Source organism: Lepisma saccharinum, chromosome 8 (genome assembly GCF_977018435.1).
Source record: "Lepisma saccharinum chromosome 8, izLepSacc3.1, whole genome shotgun sequence".
Taxonomy (NCBI): Eukaryota; Metazoa; Arthropoda; class Insecta; order Zygentoma; family Lepismatidae; genus Lepisma; species Lepisma saccharinum.
The window spans coordinates 45,918,334-45,934,059 of NC_139236.1; the positions used below are offsets into that span (position 1 = coordinate 45,918,334).

Consider the following 15,726-nt stretch of genomic DNA (forward strand, 5'->3'; position numbering starts at 1 on the left):
TGTGACTGATAGAAGTCCCATTTCATGATCTATGACGAGTCAAATGTTCCTTAACACCCCCTACAAAATGTAAAGGAGTTTTCCTGAGTATAATGGTCATCGTAAATAATGCAGAAACCAACTATAAAAAGACTTGCCACAAAATGAAGCTTAGGAAAACAATCTCTATATATAGACTCTGCAGCAAATAAACATTTCATATTAGGTACGGTCAAAGGTAAGGTTCCCTCTGCATACAACACCATGCCTTTAAAGCACATCTCAGGTGCCGGTATGTGAGGGTAGGGCCTCACACCCCCACTACATATTCTCGATCTCGGACATTTTGGAGGTGATGTGATCAGCACCACGCTCCGGTCGCCTATCCCCTCCAGGGTTGCCCCCAGGTACACATTGATTTGAGGCTGTGCCTGGGTAAAGGAAAGAGTGTCTACTTTTTTCTCTTCTCTCTTTTATTGATAACAACTTTCTCTCTTACGTTTTTTCTTGGTCTTCCTTCTAGCTTTCGACCCCTTGCTCTCAGTTTTGGTCATGGGTATCCCTAAAGAGAGCATGCAGGCCACGAGGGTGGTCTAAATGGAGGGGCGGAGAGGGCGGTCGCGCCCCTCATGAAGCCTTTGAGGGGGCATTTTGGTCGACTTCCGCTGAGAAACTTACTCGAATTAAGGGATGCGGGGGACAGTATCTCTTAGCTATCAAAATTCTTACAAAACATCCACCCAGCTGTCTCATTGTCACCATGTTCAACCATATAAGCAGTGTGCGAATTAACAGGGGGGGATGCCGGAGATTCCCCCCCCCCCCAAAAAAATTATCCCGGCAAAATAAATTATTTTTATCCCTGCCAGGGATGTTTTTATTCCCCCTTAAAGAAAATAGAAATGAAAGCATACAGTATACCATTTAAAACAAATACAATGAAGAAACCATTCGTGTCCATTAATGGGTTCAGTGATCAAGGATTTCCTTGTGGAATAGTATGCACTGCAGTAAAGAAGGGCACCATTCTGTAACTGACCAACCTCACCGAGCCGAGACAACAGCAGGCTGTTTTCCACTTAAGTTGTCATGGCATAGTGCCGATATTTTACTTGTACGTTCACAAGAAACTTGTTGGTGGGTTAGGTGGGCATTACACTTGAAATAGGCAACATCAATTTGGTCAACCTTTCGATGCTACTAGTTTCATATATCTTTTGTGTATGAGTCCTTGTTGCTAAGTGTTTCTACATTACGTGTAAATCTTATCATAAGATTTAATGACCGAAGTCAGCACCAATGTTCTCAGGGTACTTAGAACCGCAAGGCAATAGTTTAGTTTACTGACTGGTAACATACACAGATTTGCACATCAAAACAAAATCTGTTTCTCGAACTGCAGTCACAAATACACCACTGAGTGAGCATCCGCCTCCCCCTCCCCAAAAGCAAAAATCTTAATTCGCATAGAGCATAGACGCATCCCCCAACTAACTCAACCAAATATCTCCCCCAGCTAGTATTATCCACTTCAAACGCTGTTCTTACATATTGGTGAATAATTTACACATTTGGATTTTGGAGTAAAAAGCCAACAAACTTTACGTGGCATTTTGAGAGACATAAAGCAAGGGGCGGAATGAAACGAACAAAGGAGGCGACCAAAAAACCCTTGGAAGACCCAGAAGGGGCGCTGGTCGGCGACATCCTCGCAAATGGCCTAATTTAATTTTTCAGACATTCATAATGTCCTGATGGAATGAAACGCAATCAACATTGTGACATTTTAAGATTAACACAAGAGCGGAATACAGGGGGACAGAGAGGTGGGCCGAATTCCTGGAGTGTCTCTTTTTGCAAGCCATGTTTTGAAGCACAGGCCACAATTTGTAGTCCAGAGGGTGAGGTCTGGACTCAGGACTGCCAGATGGCCAATCTGAGAAGGAAATGAAGTCGTGCACATTCGTCTCAAACACTGCTGGGTTGTTCGAGCCTTGTGAGCAGGTGCAGCTCAAAGCCAAGGTGCACGCAGGATTCTTCCTCTGGGGGCAGAGTAGATTTCATATTCTCAACATTGTCTCCGATCACGTGATGTCAGAAGTATTTGACCGTAATAAGCTCACGTATACCGCCGGATACCCTCTACTACAGCCCTGCCGGAACCCCTGGCGTCGTAGCGCGCTGTGCTAACCACTCCGCCAGAATAAGTGATGATGTGATAAAATTGATGAAAGGACACTCACAAAGAACACCCATGACTGGACCGGGATTCGAACCCTGGACTCATTCCAATCGAATCCCATCTCCATGTTCATGTGCCAGTACGGCACCCTACTGTACAACCAACGCCATACAAATATTTTTCTTAATTGGCTTTTTACTGAAAAGCAAGGTTGTTAAAGGTCCAGGAATTGTAAATAAATAATTACTGTAAAATTATTATTATTATTATTATTATTATAAATAATAATAATAATTCAAAATGACGGGGTGTGAATTATCAAGGTCAGATTCCGTCTTCGGGAAATGATTTTCCAGACTTTTCGTAATGCTGAGCAGCCACGAAATTTCAAAGGATTTTATTTAAAAGAGGTTAATTCTTGATATTTTCTTCACTAATAGTGTGTACAGATATTTTCACCGCAGCGGGAAATTTAGAAAATATCCAGTTCGGAAAATTTCCCGATCCGGTCGAAGAATTTTCTCAGTGTAAAATAGACTGTAAGCTTACTTCAAATAATAATAATAATAATAATTGCTGTAACTTGCAGCCTGTAAGTCACAGAAAACAATATTTTGTTTTAAAATATCGCTACAATTTAACCATTCGAATTACATTAACTCTTTCCAGAAATCTCAGGGGCTCCTCCCTGCCGGTTCGCTTGATTACCACTACGCCATATTTCAGACAACTTATTTTTATAATAATAATATTTTTTTATTGAAGCATGCATGTTTCGGCCTCTTGGCCGTGCTACAATTGTAAATTGCCACATGAAAAATAACCTAGGTGACATACTGGATGAAAGTCTCACAACTTGTATACACATGTTTTCAATAGCTGATTTGACTAGCTCTCGCAACAGACAGTTGCTCACTAGGTTGCTCACGTATTCTTCGACGGCCAATGTCACGGGTGTGCAGTTAGGGAAGGGAAGTGCCTTGGTATATGGCAAGTTGATCTGGAACCAAAGCGAAGGAAAGGAGGTGAGTGATAAGCATCGGCCTGGTCTATTAGGCTAAATCTCTTCCAAGTCTGTGTACAGGAATGTAGTTCAATCTTCTGCAAATGTCGCAAATGACTCCATTATCGACCATAAATGCCTAATGTTGTGTGCTCGAGAATTATAAGGATTGAGTTGTATGTTTCTACAAAAACAGCAGTCGAAGAGGGAGCAGCTACATTTTCGTAACATAAGTAAACTTAGTTCTCGTGTTCCTTTTTTGTCGAAAGCGTAAAACATATCTAGCTGTGCAGTACAATTATCAAGTAAGAACCGACAATAATAATAATTTAATGAGCCAACGCTTGCTCTTTACAAACTTTATATCCTTTTGACCGGTGCCTGATTGCCTCGTCTTTCGTCCTGCTGACTCCAACTACGGTTCGGTTTAGGCCACAATTTTAGAAGACTGAACAGTGGCAATTTAACAACTTTGAGTTGGATTGACGTGAAATTATAGTTTTATTTAAAGGTTCTTATTAGGAACAAAATTCTAGGAAGTTATTTGGGAGGGACTAGGGAAGGATAAAACCTCGAAACACAAACACTAAATATCTATTCTGCATAAACACTTAACAATTTTGTATTTCATCAAAATGTTCATTCGAAAATGTACAATTTACGAAAGTGTGTGTGTGTTTATTACCACACTAACATTGTAAATACGAATATTTTAGAATGAACAGTTGTAGTTAAAAGCTACGCGCTACCAAGTTCAGTTCCAGCAAAGCAAAATTTATTTAAAGCAACGAAAGATATCTAGTAGGACTAAATGCTCTCCACCGAAAATCCAGGGTTCTGGCCCCGACCGAGCATGGGTGTTCTTTGTGAGTGTCCCTTCATCTATTTCATGAAATCGCTGCTCATTCTCGTCGTCGCAATTAGCCAATAGTGGCAGAAAGGCGACGCTAAAATAACAAAATTTAAATGTGAGTAAATGCAAATTAGAAGCAAATTGGGTCAACAGACACAAAGCGGCGTTAGGTATGTAAATACCTTAATAGATCGGATCTCTCCAAGCTCGCTCAGCGAAGGAGAAACTTTCCACATTTGAAAATACATTGCGACCAAGGATGGGTTTCATTTTTTGATAATTTCTTGCTTCATAAAAAAGCATTTAATATTTAATTACTATTTGTAAGACAGGACAAAAATATTCCGCGTTAATTGTCTATTTGCAAGATCTCTTAAGCCTGGTTTACGTTGGTCGAGTAGACAGGAGAGTAGCTGGAGCGAGCTACTCTCCCCGTGTAAACAACTGGGGAGAGTACTGGAGCCAGTATTTGCTCCAGTAGTCAGGACAGTCTAGTGGTTGTCCACGGAGGACAGTGACTTGACAGAGTTGCTTCCTCTCCCATCGATTTTTTCACTGGCGCGTAAATTCGACAGACCACTCTGTCAATGTAAACGCTTTGAGGACAGTATAGAGTCTGGGTTGTGTGAGTGTCCAATGTCCATGGAATTTGTGTAGATTATAGGAACAAACAAAAGAAACTACGGGCGTATGATGCTTTAAGTGTAGGAGATGAGAAGTAAAATAAAAAATAAGTAATTTACGTTGTACTCAACAAAGAACGATCGAAAATAGAAAAATCAAGGAATTTGGTTCTCTTTCGAGACTATTTTTAAGTCTCGCCCGTGCATTATTGTATTCTTTTCTCGTGAAAAAAAGTGTGTAAACAGTTTCAGAACTTTTTCAAAGAAAATCGGCAACGACGTCGATGGTTCATTCTGTGAAAAGAGCACCAAGCAGCTGCAGCTACTATCCCAGCGAAGAAACTTGTCGACAGAATGGGAGGCTGACTTTGCTATAATGACTATTTTCTTTCAATATTGGGTTGATGCACAAGTTCGTATCGTTTTTTTCACCGTGGCAAAAGTATTTTTATTTGATACTAATTTGAGATGAACAAAAGACATAAATGAATTAAAGTAATTTATTTTTCTTCATTGTCTGTGACTGTCTACTAACGCTGGGACAATTTTTTCAAAACAACGCCTAATGAAATCAGGTGATCCATATACACTGTGTCCCAAAAGTCCGGTAACACTTTTATTAATTCATTATACAAAAACTACAAGTCATATAGCTTTCGTGTATATGTCATATGAAAGAGTATCTCAAATGTTTTTTTTAATGTATGAGTTCACAATGCCTCGATATGGGAATCATGTGTAACACGACATATGTCTACACGGTAATACAATTCTTGCCAGAGATATGCTCCAAAGAGTATGGCAAGAATTTGATTACCATGTAGACATGTCGTGTTACACATGATTCCCATATCGAGGCATTGTGAACTCATACATTAAAAAAAACATTTGAGATACTCTTTCATATGACATATACACGAAAGCTATATCACTTGTAGTTTTTGTATAATGAATTAATAAAAGTGTTACCGGACTTTTGGGACACGGTGTATGTATTTAATCGGAATATAATCCAGTTAACGGAAACTTCTCAATTTAACATTTCACGAAACAATGTATATACTCTGAAAATTTTGGGACTAAACTAGGGTTTCCAGATTTCTAAAATAAAAAAACGGGACATATAGACATGGATATAGTTAAATTTATTTTTATAACATTTTTAAACATTACAAAATCAATTGCAGTTTAAACCATTGTTAATGTCGAATTTTTAACATTTTGACAATATATAGTAATATTTGAGTGAACACTTGGCGTCTTTTAAGAGGACCTTTGTTTAGAATAATCACTACTATAAGAACACTTTCTTTTTGGCATGACGAAATAAAGAAAACTTTTTACATCACCTAAGCCCTGAATATTATCCACTCCACTCTGATTCCATTGACCAAGAAAAGGAACAAGTGATAGCTGTATGGGGGTTATTCCTGAGTAAACAAAAAATGATCCATCAGACAAATCGATTATTGATGGCGGGGAAAGAACTTCCGGTTTGGCGAATTTTCCAATGTCAACAAGTGGAATACAGTTCGTCACCGAGCTTATTTCCTTATAAAAGATCGGGAAAAAAATGGATCACTTGAAATTTTTGAGTGCCCTACCGACGTCCATGGAGAGAGCGCTTATCAACAACCAAAAGGCAAATGCGTTATAATATGATTATAAATAGTTCCAACTTTTAAATTTAATCAACACATGTGCGCTAGACAATTATAATTTTCGAAACACGTAAAATATTTTCATTTGATTTGATGAAGTGCTGACTGTAGAGCCTACTCCCTCGTGTTTGTGTCCAATCATTTCGCTTTACTGCCTAAATCCACTGATCGGGTCTGTCTGAAAACGATCCATAGATACCTGAGAACAATTGATTGTTCCCTATCTCATGTTGAAACCAAAAGCCACACAAATACTGTCTCCTTTTCCGAAGACACTGCCTTTACACCTTTGAATTCAATGGTGCTCTTTTCAAAACCGGAAGTGCAGTCCCCGCCAGCGCCAAGGAAATACAGAAATGTAAACATCCGGTGCATAGCGCCCATTCTGCCTTTGCCAGTCGTGAGTCGCTTCTTAGGTACCGTCGACGCTCCGTACCCCCGCGATAAGGTGATGATTTTTGTGTCATTTATGAAGATTATGTTCTATACGAACGATTTGTGTTTTTAGCTTTAGAATATTTATTATAGTGGGGTAATTAGTTTCTTGATGGGACAATTTATGACGTTATTTTCATAATTGCCATTTGCATGTGATATGAAGGAACATCTTACGTTATTTGTGTTTTGTAACTTGGAGCAGTGTTGGAAATATCAGAGATTGAAAGTTGGCAATCTTGGTGTTACGTCAGGCCGCGCGAGATTTACTGCAGACGATGTTTCGGTTCATGTCACATGGTACAGGGATTTTGTTTGCAAGGTGGGCGTGCGTTTTTAGTGTGGTAAGTGCTATTTATTGAAAATTCATATTGGGGAGTGTATAGACATTTTCAGTATCGTGGCGTTCTTCGGCCGGGCAACCACCTAGCAGAAAGTGCATTGTTTTAAGCTTAGTACTTTCTTTTAAAAAAAATATATATTCTCGTTCGTATTGGAAATGGTTGTGGCATGATTTTTACAATACCGGACGGTTCCTCAATTTCTTTCATTTTTTGCATAGTCAATAATTTAGGCCTCGTAATCACGAATCTGCACTTAAAATTTGGCGCTGACTTCATGCACGGGTAGCCCCACAAAGGTTAGGTTAGGCTTATAGTTAAAATTTGGGGTCGTAGTAATGTCAGGATATGCCAGGAGTGTTAGTTTTGCTGCTGTTTGGGAAATTTTTTACGGGAAAAAATGAGCAATAGTAGTCCGGAATAGGAGTTTCTTGTGCTTACGCGGGTCATACTTTGCGATCAAATATCTCCGTTATTTGTGGTTTCCTAACGCTGGAACCACTTTTATATTACGTAAAACGTTGAAATCTGTCGATTTAAAAAAATCGACGTAATACTCTAGGGGGTACACTTCGCAACATCTTATTTGACCGCCCCAAAATAATTCTAAGTCCCGAAATCGTAAACTTAGCAACATTGCACTTCGGCTCCAGGTGAGAGTAGCCAACTTTGAGTAGGTCCTTCCACTAGACGAAAAACGCTGCGGTGAGAGGTTTTCAATTTAACACTTTCCATGAACTTAGAAACTATAAACCGCTATTATAATACACAATCAAACAGAAATAATAAATTTGAAAAAGAACCTTGAGGGATATTTACGATTCTGCGTGCTCGACTTGAAATTTGGGGGGTTTGAATCACTGAATAGAGTTTTTCTCCACCTGGAGGAAATTGCCATTAAGTTTGTCCAGAAAGAAGCAAATTTGTGAGTAGTTTATGCGACATTTTATTTACAATACCTTGCATAATATCGAACAGTTCTCAAAAACATATATTTTACACGACTTGTCGAGAAATGGTGCTTGAAACACAGGAAGGTGGGAGTCTTCATAAACGTCAACATGTTTTTAAGGGTGCAACGTCATTCAGTTAAAGTAGAGTAGTTGGTTAGGCGCTGCTATCCTTATTTTTCGTCGAGCGTGAAAGGTCGCTGGTTCAAATCCCACCCTCTCCTCTTTCTTTTTTTTTGTTTGCTGAACAGAATATTTAAAAAATGAATCCGATGCACATTTGAGGGACGTCCCTTCTGGCCATATTTTCCCTTAGAAGTTGGAGATTTCCAGGATTTAAAGTTAAAACTTTTGTTTTTAGTTATTGTTCATATGTCGTGTTAACACACACATCATGATTAATTCACAAATCACATATATGTATTCAGGATGAAAAATGTAATGTTATTTAAGTTATGTATTGTTTGTTCTTCACTGACACCTAAAATATTGATTATTTGATTTCGATATACTAAAAAAAGATATGCAGTTATGTTGAATAGTGATGTAGTGCATTACTGTAACGAAGGGGAGCGTTTAATGAGTTCAAATTGCTAAGATTGGTAATTGTATGTCCGTTCCTTCGTAATGACTGTTGTCAATCCCCTCACCACCATCTTACCATGCGTCTAAAACGAATAGTAAATCGCTAATTAACATAAGTAAATTGTTATTGCGACGATTTATATAGTGAGTGGCAAACAAAAAAAAATTCAAAACCTCATAATGATCGTTAATTCCTAACTGCTTTGTATCTAAAATGTTTGTCTTCTTTGAAGAGAAAGTACGAGTATCAGATCTAACAAACTTTCCGCACTAAGTTTGCAATATTCGAAACCACCATTACAGATTTAGCTCTATGTAACTTGATTCTGCGCATTCCACGTGTCATGTGACGTCCTCCTAACATCGAAATAACTTCCTCCAACTATTTCCTTTCCTCTCGTGAAATATAGAGACCAATGTTAACTTCTTAGCACGGTGGATAAACTTGACATCCAACGATACACTCCTGAAAAAATTCTGCCTATGTGGAGAATCGAACCTATGACCTCCCTCGTGAAAATCAAGCACGCTACCTCTTCTCCAGATAGCTCATGTTAAAATTTGCTACCAATTTGAAGAAACAAATTCACACATAATGTCATATCTATAATTTCCTCATGGCAATTTTCATGAGGAAACGAATTCAGATATAATCGAGAAACGCTGTAAGGGAAAAATGATGAACATGTCTATCGGCGTTTTGTCATATTTTGTAAATTGTGTAAAAATTCCGTGTTTTGAACAAGCAATTGTTTAGTTACGAAGTATTTTGTTGTTTGTTTAAAGTAGGAACAGGAGAGCGAAAAGGAGTCATTTGAACCAGACCCTGTTTGACAAGAAACTTCAGCTTTTTTCCAAAGACTGTATGAAATGAGAGAGGAAAGGGATATTCAACGTATGGAATATAAAATATGTGTGAAATTAAAACAATGGAAACCTTGAAAGATAATACTAACGAACTTCAAACTATGAAAAACATATTTTCGTGGTGGAAAACTCCAAGTCGTTTTCGAAATATGAACTTGATTTTTTTCTGTATTATAAAGTGGAGGTATGGAACGATACGATCCCTCAGCAAGAAAATTTTAAGTAAGCTACCTCCAACTTTTTCAATGGTCATAATTACTAATTAGGATCCGGAAGTTGATGAAAAATCAACTTTTTTTCTGACCCTTATAAACAATGCTAAACCTGATATCATGTCCGTTTCCCTTCAGTTAGAGCCGGAAAACACTTTCTATTTTACATTTTTTTTTTTTGCATTTTTCGGCCTTTTTTGCTTTTATTTTATTTGTCAGTATTTTTAAAAGTTTTTGTTGCATTTTTACTTATTTTTGAGGTTTATTTTTCTCCTCCCCTGTTGTTTCGTGCATTTTATATGCATTTACTAGCAAAACCTACACATTTAGATTTCTTGACGGGGTCCTTTTAGCAAATTCACCATGAATCGAAAATAAGGTCAATGGAAAAGCATAATATTATTCTTAACTGAAATGTTTGGCAATAGATTAAAATACTTTGTGACGATCTACTTTGAGGTTCTTTTTCTGGACACTATTATCGCTTTAATCTGTAGTTTTAAAGTAAAATTAGTCACAATATTAAATGCTATTACACTCTGGTGTACGCGAAGCAGAACTGTATTTTCGGATGCTGGCCGACTAGGAAAAAGCCCACTCTGAAAGGAGATGAATTGATTGATTTGGTGTTTTAAGTCAATTTTATGCATAGTAAGGCTAATCGGTACTGGACCTACAGTTTAAAGTGGGATCCGAACCGAGTGCATGTGTGGTGTAGGGGTATCGTTTGCTTGTGGAATGAAAGGTCATGGGTTCAAACCTACTTCCTTGCAAAATCTTTTTCGGGAAGTAAACTGCTTTTTACGAGAATGCTTATCTACGTTTCTTGGATATTTCAGTTGATATTTATGCGATTTATGTCCAGCATTTCCGGATGCAGAAAGTTGATATGTAAGTTCTTAATATGTGTTAACTTATAACAGCTGAATGAAAGGAAAAATATTTCCTAAAATCCTGCCAATCACTGAAAGATTAAAAACATTAGTAGAAGCATTACTTGAGGCATGCACAGTGGTGACGATTATGGAGTGTGGAGGGGCAGATGACACCGCACTATACTTAACATTATCTACCAAGGGAAAGAAACTGTCCTTGCCCCCCCCTCCCCCACCTTGCCCCATCAGTTTTGATCGCCGCCACTGAGCATGCATCGCATAAATATTTACAGTAATATCATATAATATTATATTACGTTATTAGAACACTTCGTACTCTGCAAATAAAAAGGAAGAAATAATAAGGAAAGGGTGGGATTTGAACCTACGATATTTCTATCTTGACGAAAACAGTAAAAAAAACACGAATGTGCTGTCATTTAACCAACTACTCCAGGAGATTGCTAACAGAAAGCTCAGTAAAGCACGTTAATCTCAGTTGAAGCAACATTGTGCCGGAGTTTCGAACCATTTTTCGCCAAGAACCAAGGAAAAGACACACTTTGCAGAATAGTTTGGTGTTGTGCAAGGTATCTTTACTAAACATTTCGCATAAAATCATCATAAATTTGCCTTCTTGCATTCAAATGTGACCGCAATTATTTCCAGGTGGATGAGAACCTGTTCAGTGTTTCACAATGCACATAAATTTCCCTATTTTCAAATTCAGAACGAAGAATCTTGAAATATTTTCAACATTCGTATTTGTACTTAACATTTTTTTGTCTACTCATATATTTTATTACTGCTTTAGGGTATCTCTACTTTATGGAATGTGAAAGAATGAAAAAAATAATCACGAGCGTTTTCATTCAGGAAGAATAAATGTCACAAAGTTGGCTACTCTTAGTTGGCTCTGAAGCGCTATGCTGCCAAATTTACGAATTCCGGACTTTGAAATTTTTCAGGGCGGTCAAATAAGATGTTGCGAAGTGTACAGTGGGTCGACGGTCCAGCTTCTTATTTGACATATCGACAATGAGCAGTTCTACGCCAATGTTAATATGATTGTTGATTGAATTGTTGTTTTAAGTCCACGTTATGCACAGAAAGGCTAATGGGGACTGAACCTATAGTTTAAAGTGGGATCCGAACCACTATGTGCCTCCACCGGGTATCGAACCCGGGATCCTTAGTTTACAAGGCAAGGACGCCACTGCGCCATCGGGGAGGCCCAATGTTAATATGAGGATTGAGTGGTAAATGGTAATTGGTATCCAATTAGGTTAGTTATAAATTATTAATTTGTAGTTAGGGTTGCCAGACGTCCCGTATATACGGGATTGTATTTACGCGACATTTAAAGAAATGTCCCGGTGTCCCTGAAAATGTTCTCGGGACGCAATTTTTTTCGCGAGTGCCGAAATGAACATATCTCGTTTAAAATTAATCATGAACTACTTGAAAACTAACATGTTCTTTTTAAAGTAAAAATTGCTTGCCCAGGGTGGTATTTAAAGGGAGGGGACAGGGGCGTAACATAACAGAGCGGGCGGGCCCAAAGTAAGGAGATCGGAGAAAGAATACAAATTATTCTCGTATTTCTCATGTACAACATTTATACAAATTTTCACGATAACTTGCTTCAACATTTATAAATTTAATCATGTCTTGCATCTCTCTTTTTTTCCTTACACTGTACCTTCATAGTGCAGAGATTGCCCTCTGTAACGAGTAAAAATAAGATTTATCCTCAGAATTTCCCCTCAATTTCTTTCCGCATCCCTAGATGAATAATCCTGGCGCCACCGCTGCCACGCTCGCTCAACCAAAGAGAGAGGCCTACTTCCCACATTTGAAAATATATGGCGAGCTTTTAATTTTCTGATAATTGCTTCATAAAAAGATTTAGATTTAATTACTATTTTTAAGACTTGACAGGGCAAAAACATTCCATCTAAATAGTATATTTGCAAGATCTTTTAATTTTTTTTTTTTTTTAAAAAAAGCTGAATATAGGGCGTACCGCTCTTTCTTCCGGTGCGGGACCAGCCTTTCTGGCAGACGCGCGCTGTTGCAGCATTTACCTACGAAGAAACTTCGGCGACAGGAGTGTGCTATTCGCTCATTTAGTATTACAACTTTATAGCTAGCATACATATCATTGTACTATTTGAAATCTTTCCAGGCACTGGCGTGTACAGAGGAGGGCTGATGGGCTACAGCCCCGTTCGAAAGAATCAACATTTTTCAAATAACAGTGAAAGACCCGGGAAAAACCAAAGTGGTAAATGTAAACTTTCCTTGAAATGATCCCCATTTACCATTTTTGAGTGTAAAGTCCTAAATAAACTAAATATTTTGTGCATTGCGCCCCCTAGTAAGCAGCTATGTACTATCTCTCTCTTTGCAATTCGAGCCCCTCCTGGGAAAAATCCTCCATATGCCAGTTTTTAGGTGAGGGAGGGGAGGTTGCAGTAAACTCTTCGAGAATGGATATCATACCCCAAAGGGCTAAACATTTGCAACCAGAAGGGGAAATGTTCCCATATCCCTATCTGAAAAGTGTCTTGTCAGTCAGACATTGGCACATACAGCTGTAGGAAGATGCAGTATCTTTGTAATCAGCAAATACCACTGTGCTGCTGTTGCTGGCACCTCGAAAGTGACTAATTTCCTTTAGACATGACTAATTGGTGGAAGGAGAGTTTTCTCAATCTTTGTAAAATGAAGTTTTCAGTTTTGGAACGTCCTTGTTCCACCTCCCTGCTGGAAATTTCTACTGTTTTCAGTAGACAAATTCTACTGTTTTCAAATGTCTTCTACTGTGTACTGTGAAATGTACTGAAATCCTATTGTAGATCTACTGTACAGCTACTGTACTGTGCAGTAGGGCTACTGTACTGAAAAAAAAACAATGTGAATAATAATGCATAATAGTTGCTACAATATATTATAAAATCATGAATCCAAGAATAGACAAATTAATTCTTGACACCATATTTTCAGTGATTTTGAAGTGAATTGGAAAAACAGTACATGAACTGAATTTCTACTGTTTTTCTAATGAATACTACTGAAAGTCTGATATATCTTAATGAATAAGTTACTACAATTCTTTCTTAAGAAATAACTAAACTTTAAAGCAGCTAGCAGTTTTAATACATGATCATATCAGTTTATTTTTTATGTAATGAATTTGTTTTCCAAAAGCAACTGTTCCTTGTGACTGCATTATTCCAAAATATATTATTAAGTAATGTATTTGCATTTCTACTATGTTGCAGGAAACAATCAATCAATCATGCCAAGATCTAAAGGAAGAAGTCACAGCAGAAGGTCTGATTGTCCCTGTCAAGATTCAGACAGTGATTGCTCTTCAGATGACATAGTTTTCCACTGCCACTTTTCTCGCATGTCCTCAGATAGTTCAGCCGATAGTTCAGAAAGCTCCAGCGAGACTCCCCCATGCAGAAGTGTTTGCAAAAGAAATGCCAAATCAGCTTCTTCAGCTTTCAAGCTATCTGCTAATTCTGACTGCTCCAACAGGAACAATAAATCCAGGTCCACAGCAGCAGTATGCACTGATCTGGGACTACGGGGTTGCAAGGGGATTTTTAATGCTGGTATTATAACTTTAAAGGTGTGCTTTTTCTTGGGCAGGCAGCTCTTCGGTATCATGTCGTATATTTCCAAAAGATCTTTCTCCAGCACTGCATTTAAGCAATTTCCTCAACTAACAGAAAGACCTTCCAGCCATTCAGAACATAAGCCTTCTGCAAGGCGAAGCCAGTTGCCAGAAAATGCAAGTTCTCAAGATAGCAGTTGCCCAGTGTGCTTGGATTCGATTGAATCTATGAAAATGAATAAAACCAACATCATGTCAACTTCTTGTGGACATATATTCTGCCAGCCTTGCATAAATTCTCTGTTAACAAATACAAAATCTTCAAAGTGCCCCACCTGTCGTAAGACTTTAAAAAAATCTTCTGTGCATCAAATATATCTATAGACCAATGTGAAGTCTGTCGGAGCATCATGATTGAAACTTAAAATATTCATTATTACAAAATCAAATGTCACTGGAGGTAGTTTTAGATTTTATATGCTAACAATTCCTTTATGAAAACAATTCGAAGAGGTTATCTGCAATTATAATTATTTTAAATGCAGTTGTATTCGATAATAAAATGTTGAAGCTCTAACACACACAAAATTATAATATTGTAGCTCAAATTAGTTTTAATTTATTCTAATTTTGCATGTTAAATGTGGGTAAGGATCATCTTATTGTATTGAAAATAATTTGTAATCCATTAGAAAAGAGTTTTGAAATTTAGAATTGTATTGTCTTGATCAAATATTTCATTATATTTCATGTTGGTGTATTCTTAGTTTTCACTACTATCTTTTATACTGTATGAGTGTATATTTTTATGTGTAGTTTAATAAAAATCAGTGAGAGTAATTGGCTAATTATTGAAGTTAAAATGTAATTATAAGTATATACTATCTTGGTCATTTTTAAAATACCAGTGAACTAAGGTTAAGAATTTTAATAATACGAATGTTCTAATTTTGTTAAGAAATGTCTAGGCTATCTACGGTGCACCAGTGATTTAAGAGGTGCAATAAAGGACGCAAAAGTTTAGAAACACATTTTTTTTCAATTTCCATTTCGCATTTCATTTTACTTGATACACATTTCTTCATCAGTGCAAATTATTGAAAAATGCTATATACCTTAATATTTTTGTAATATATTTCTAAATATTTCATCCATAGATCTAATTCTTGAATGATCTTGTTTCACAGTTTACCAATAATTTATATTGGAAATTTGTTTATAATTTATAATTCATTCTGTACAGAGCTTTCCAACTTTTTAAGCCACTTGAAATTTATTTCTCCTGACATACGTACTTATCATGATATAAAATATATCTATTTAATGGGGAAAAAACCTACCAAAGGGCAAGTTAAGATAAATTGAAGCTATATTTGACAAGAGAATTGGACTTGCTTTATCTATTTATGCATCCTGGACTGCATTTGGCAGACTAGAAAGGCTCTGGCATCTGGATACTTAGCCAGTATAATCTTATATGGGGCTCGTGTTGTCCCTTTATGATAGCAAAAATTATTGACCACAAGTATAAT

General features: G+C 37.3%; 1 long non-coding RNA gene across 1 annotated transcript; it reads left to right on the plus strand.

Annotated features, from left to right (window-relative positions):
- Positions 1-3,086: 3,086 nt before the first annotated feature.
- LOC145991446 (uncharacterized) lies at positions 3,087-14,370 on the plus strand. Its single transcript, XR_014442060.1, has 2 exons — positions 3,087-3,186; positions 13,854-14,370. It is a non-coding gene; the product is annotated as an uncharacterized LOC145991446 (long non-coding RNA).
- The last annotated feature ends 1,356 nt before the right edge of the window (positions 14,371-15,726 follow it).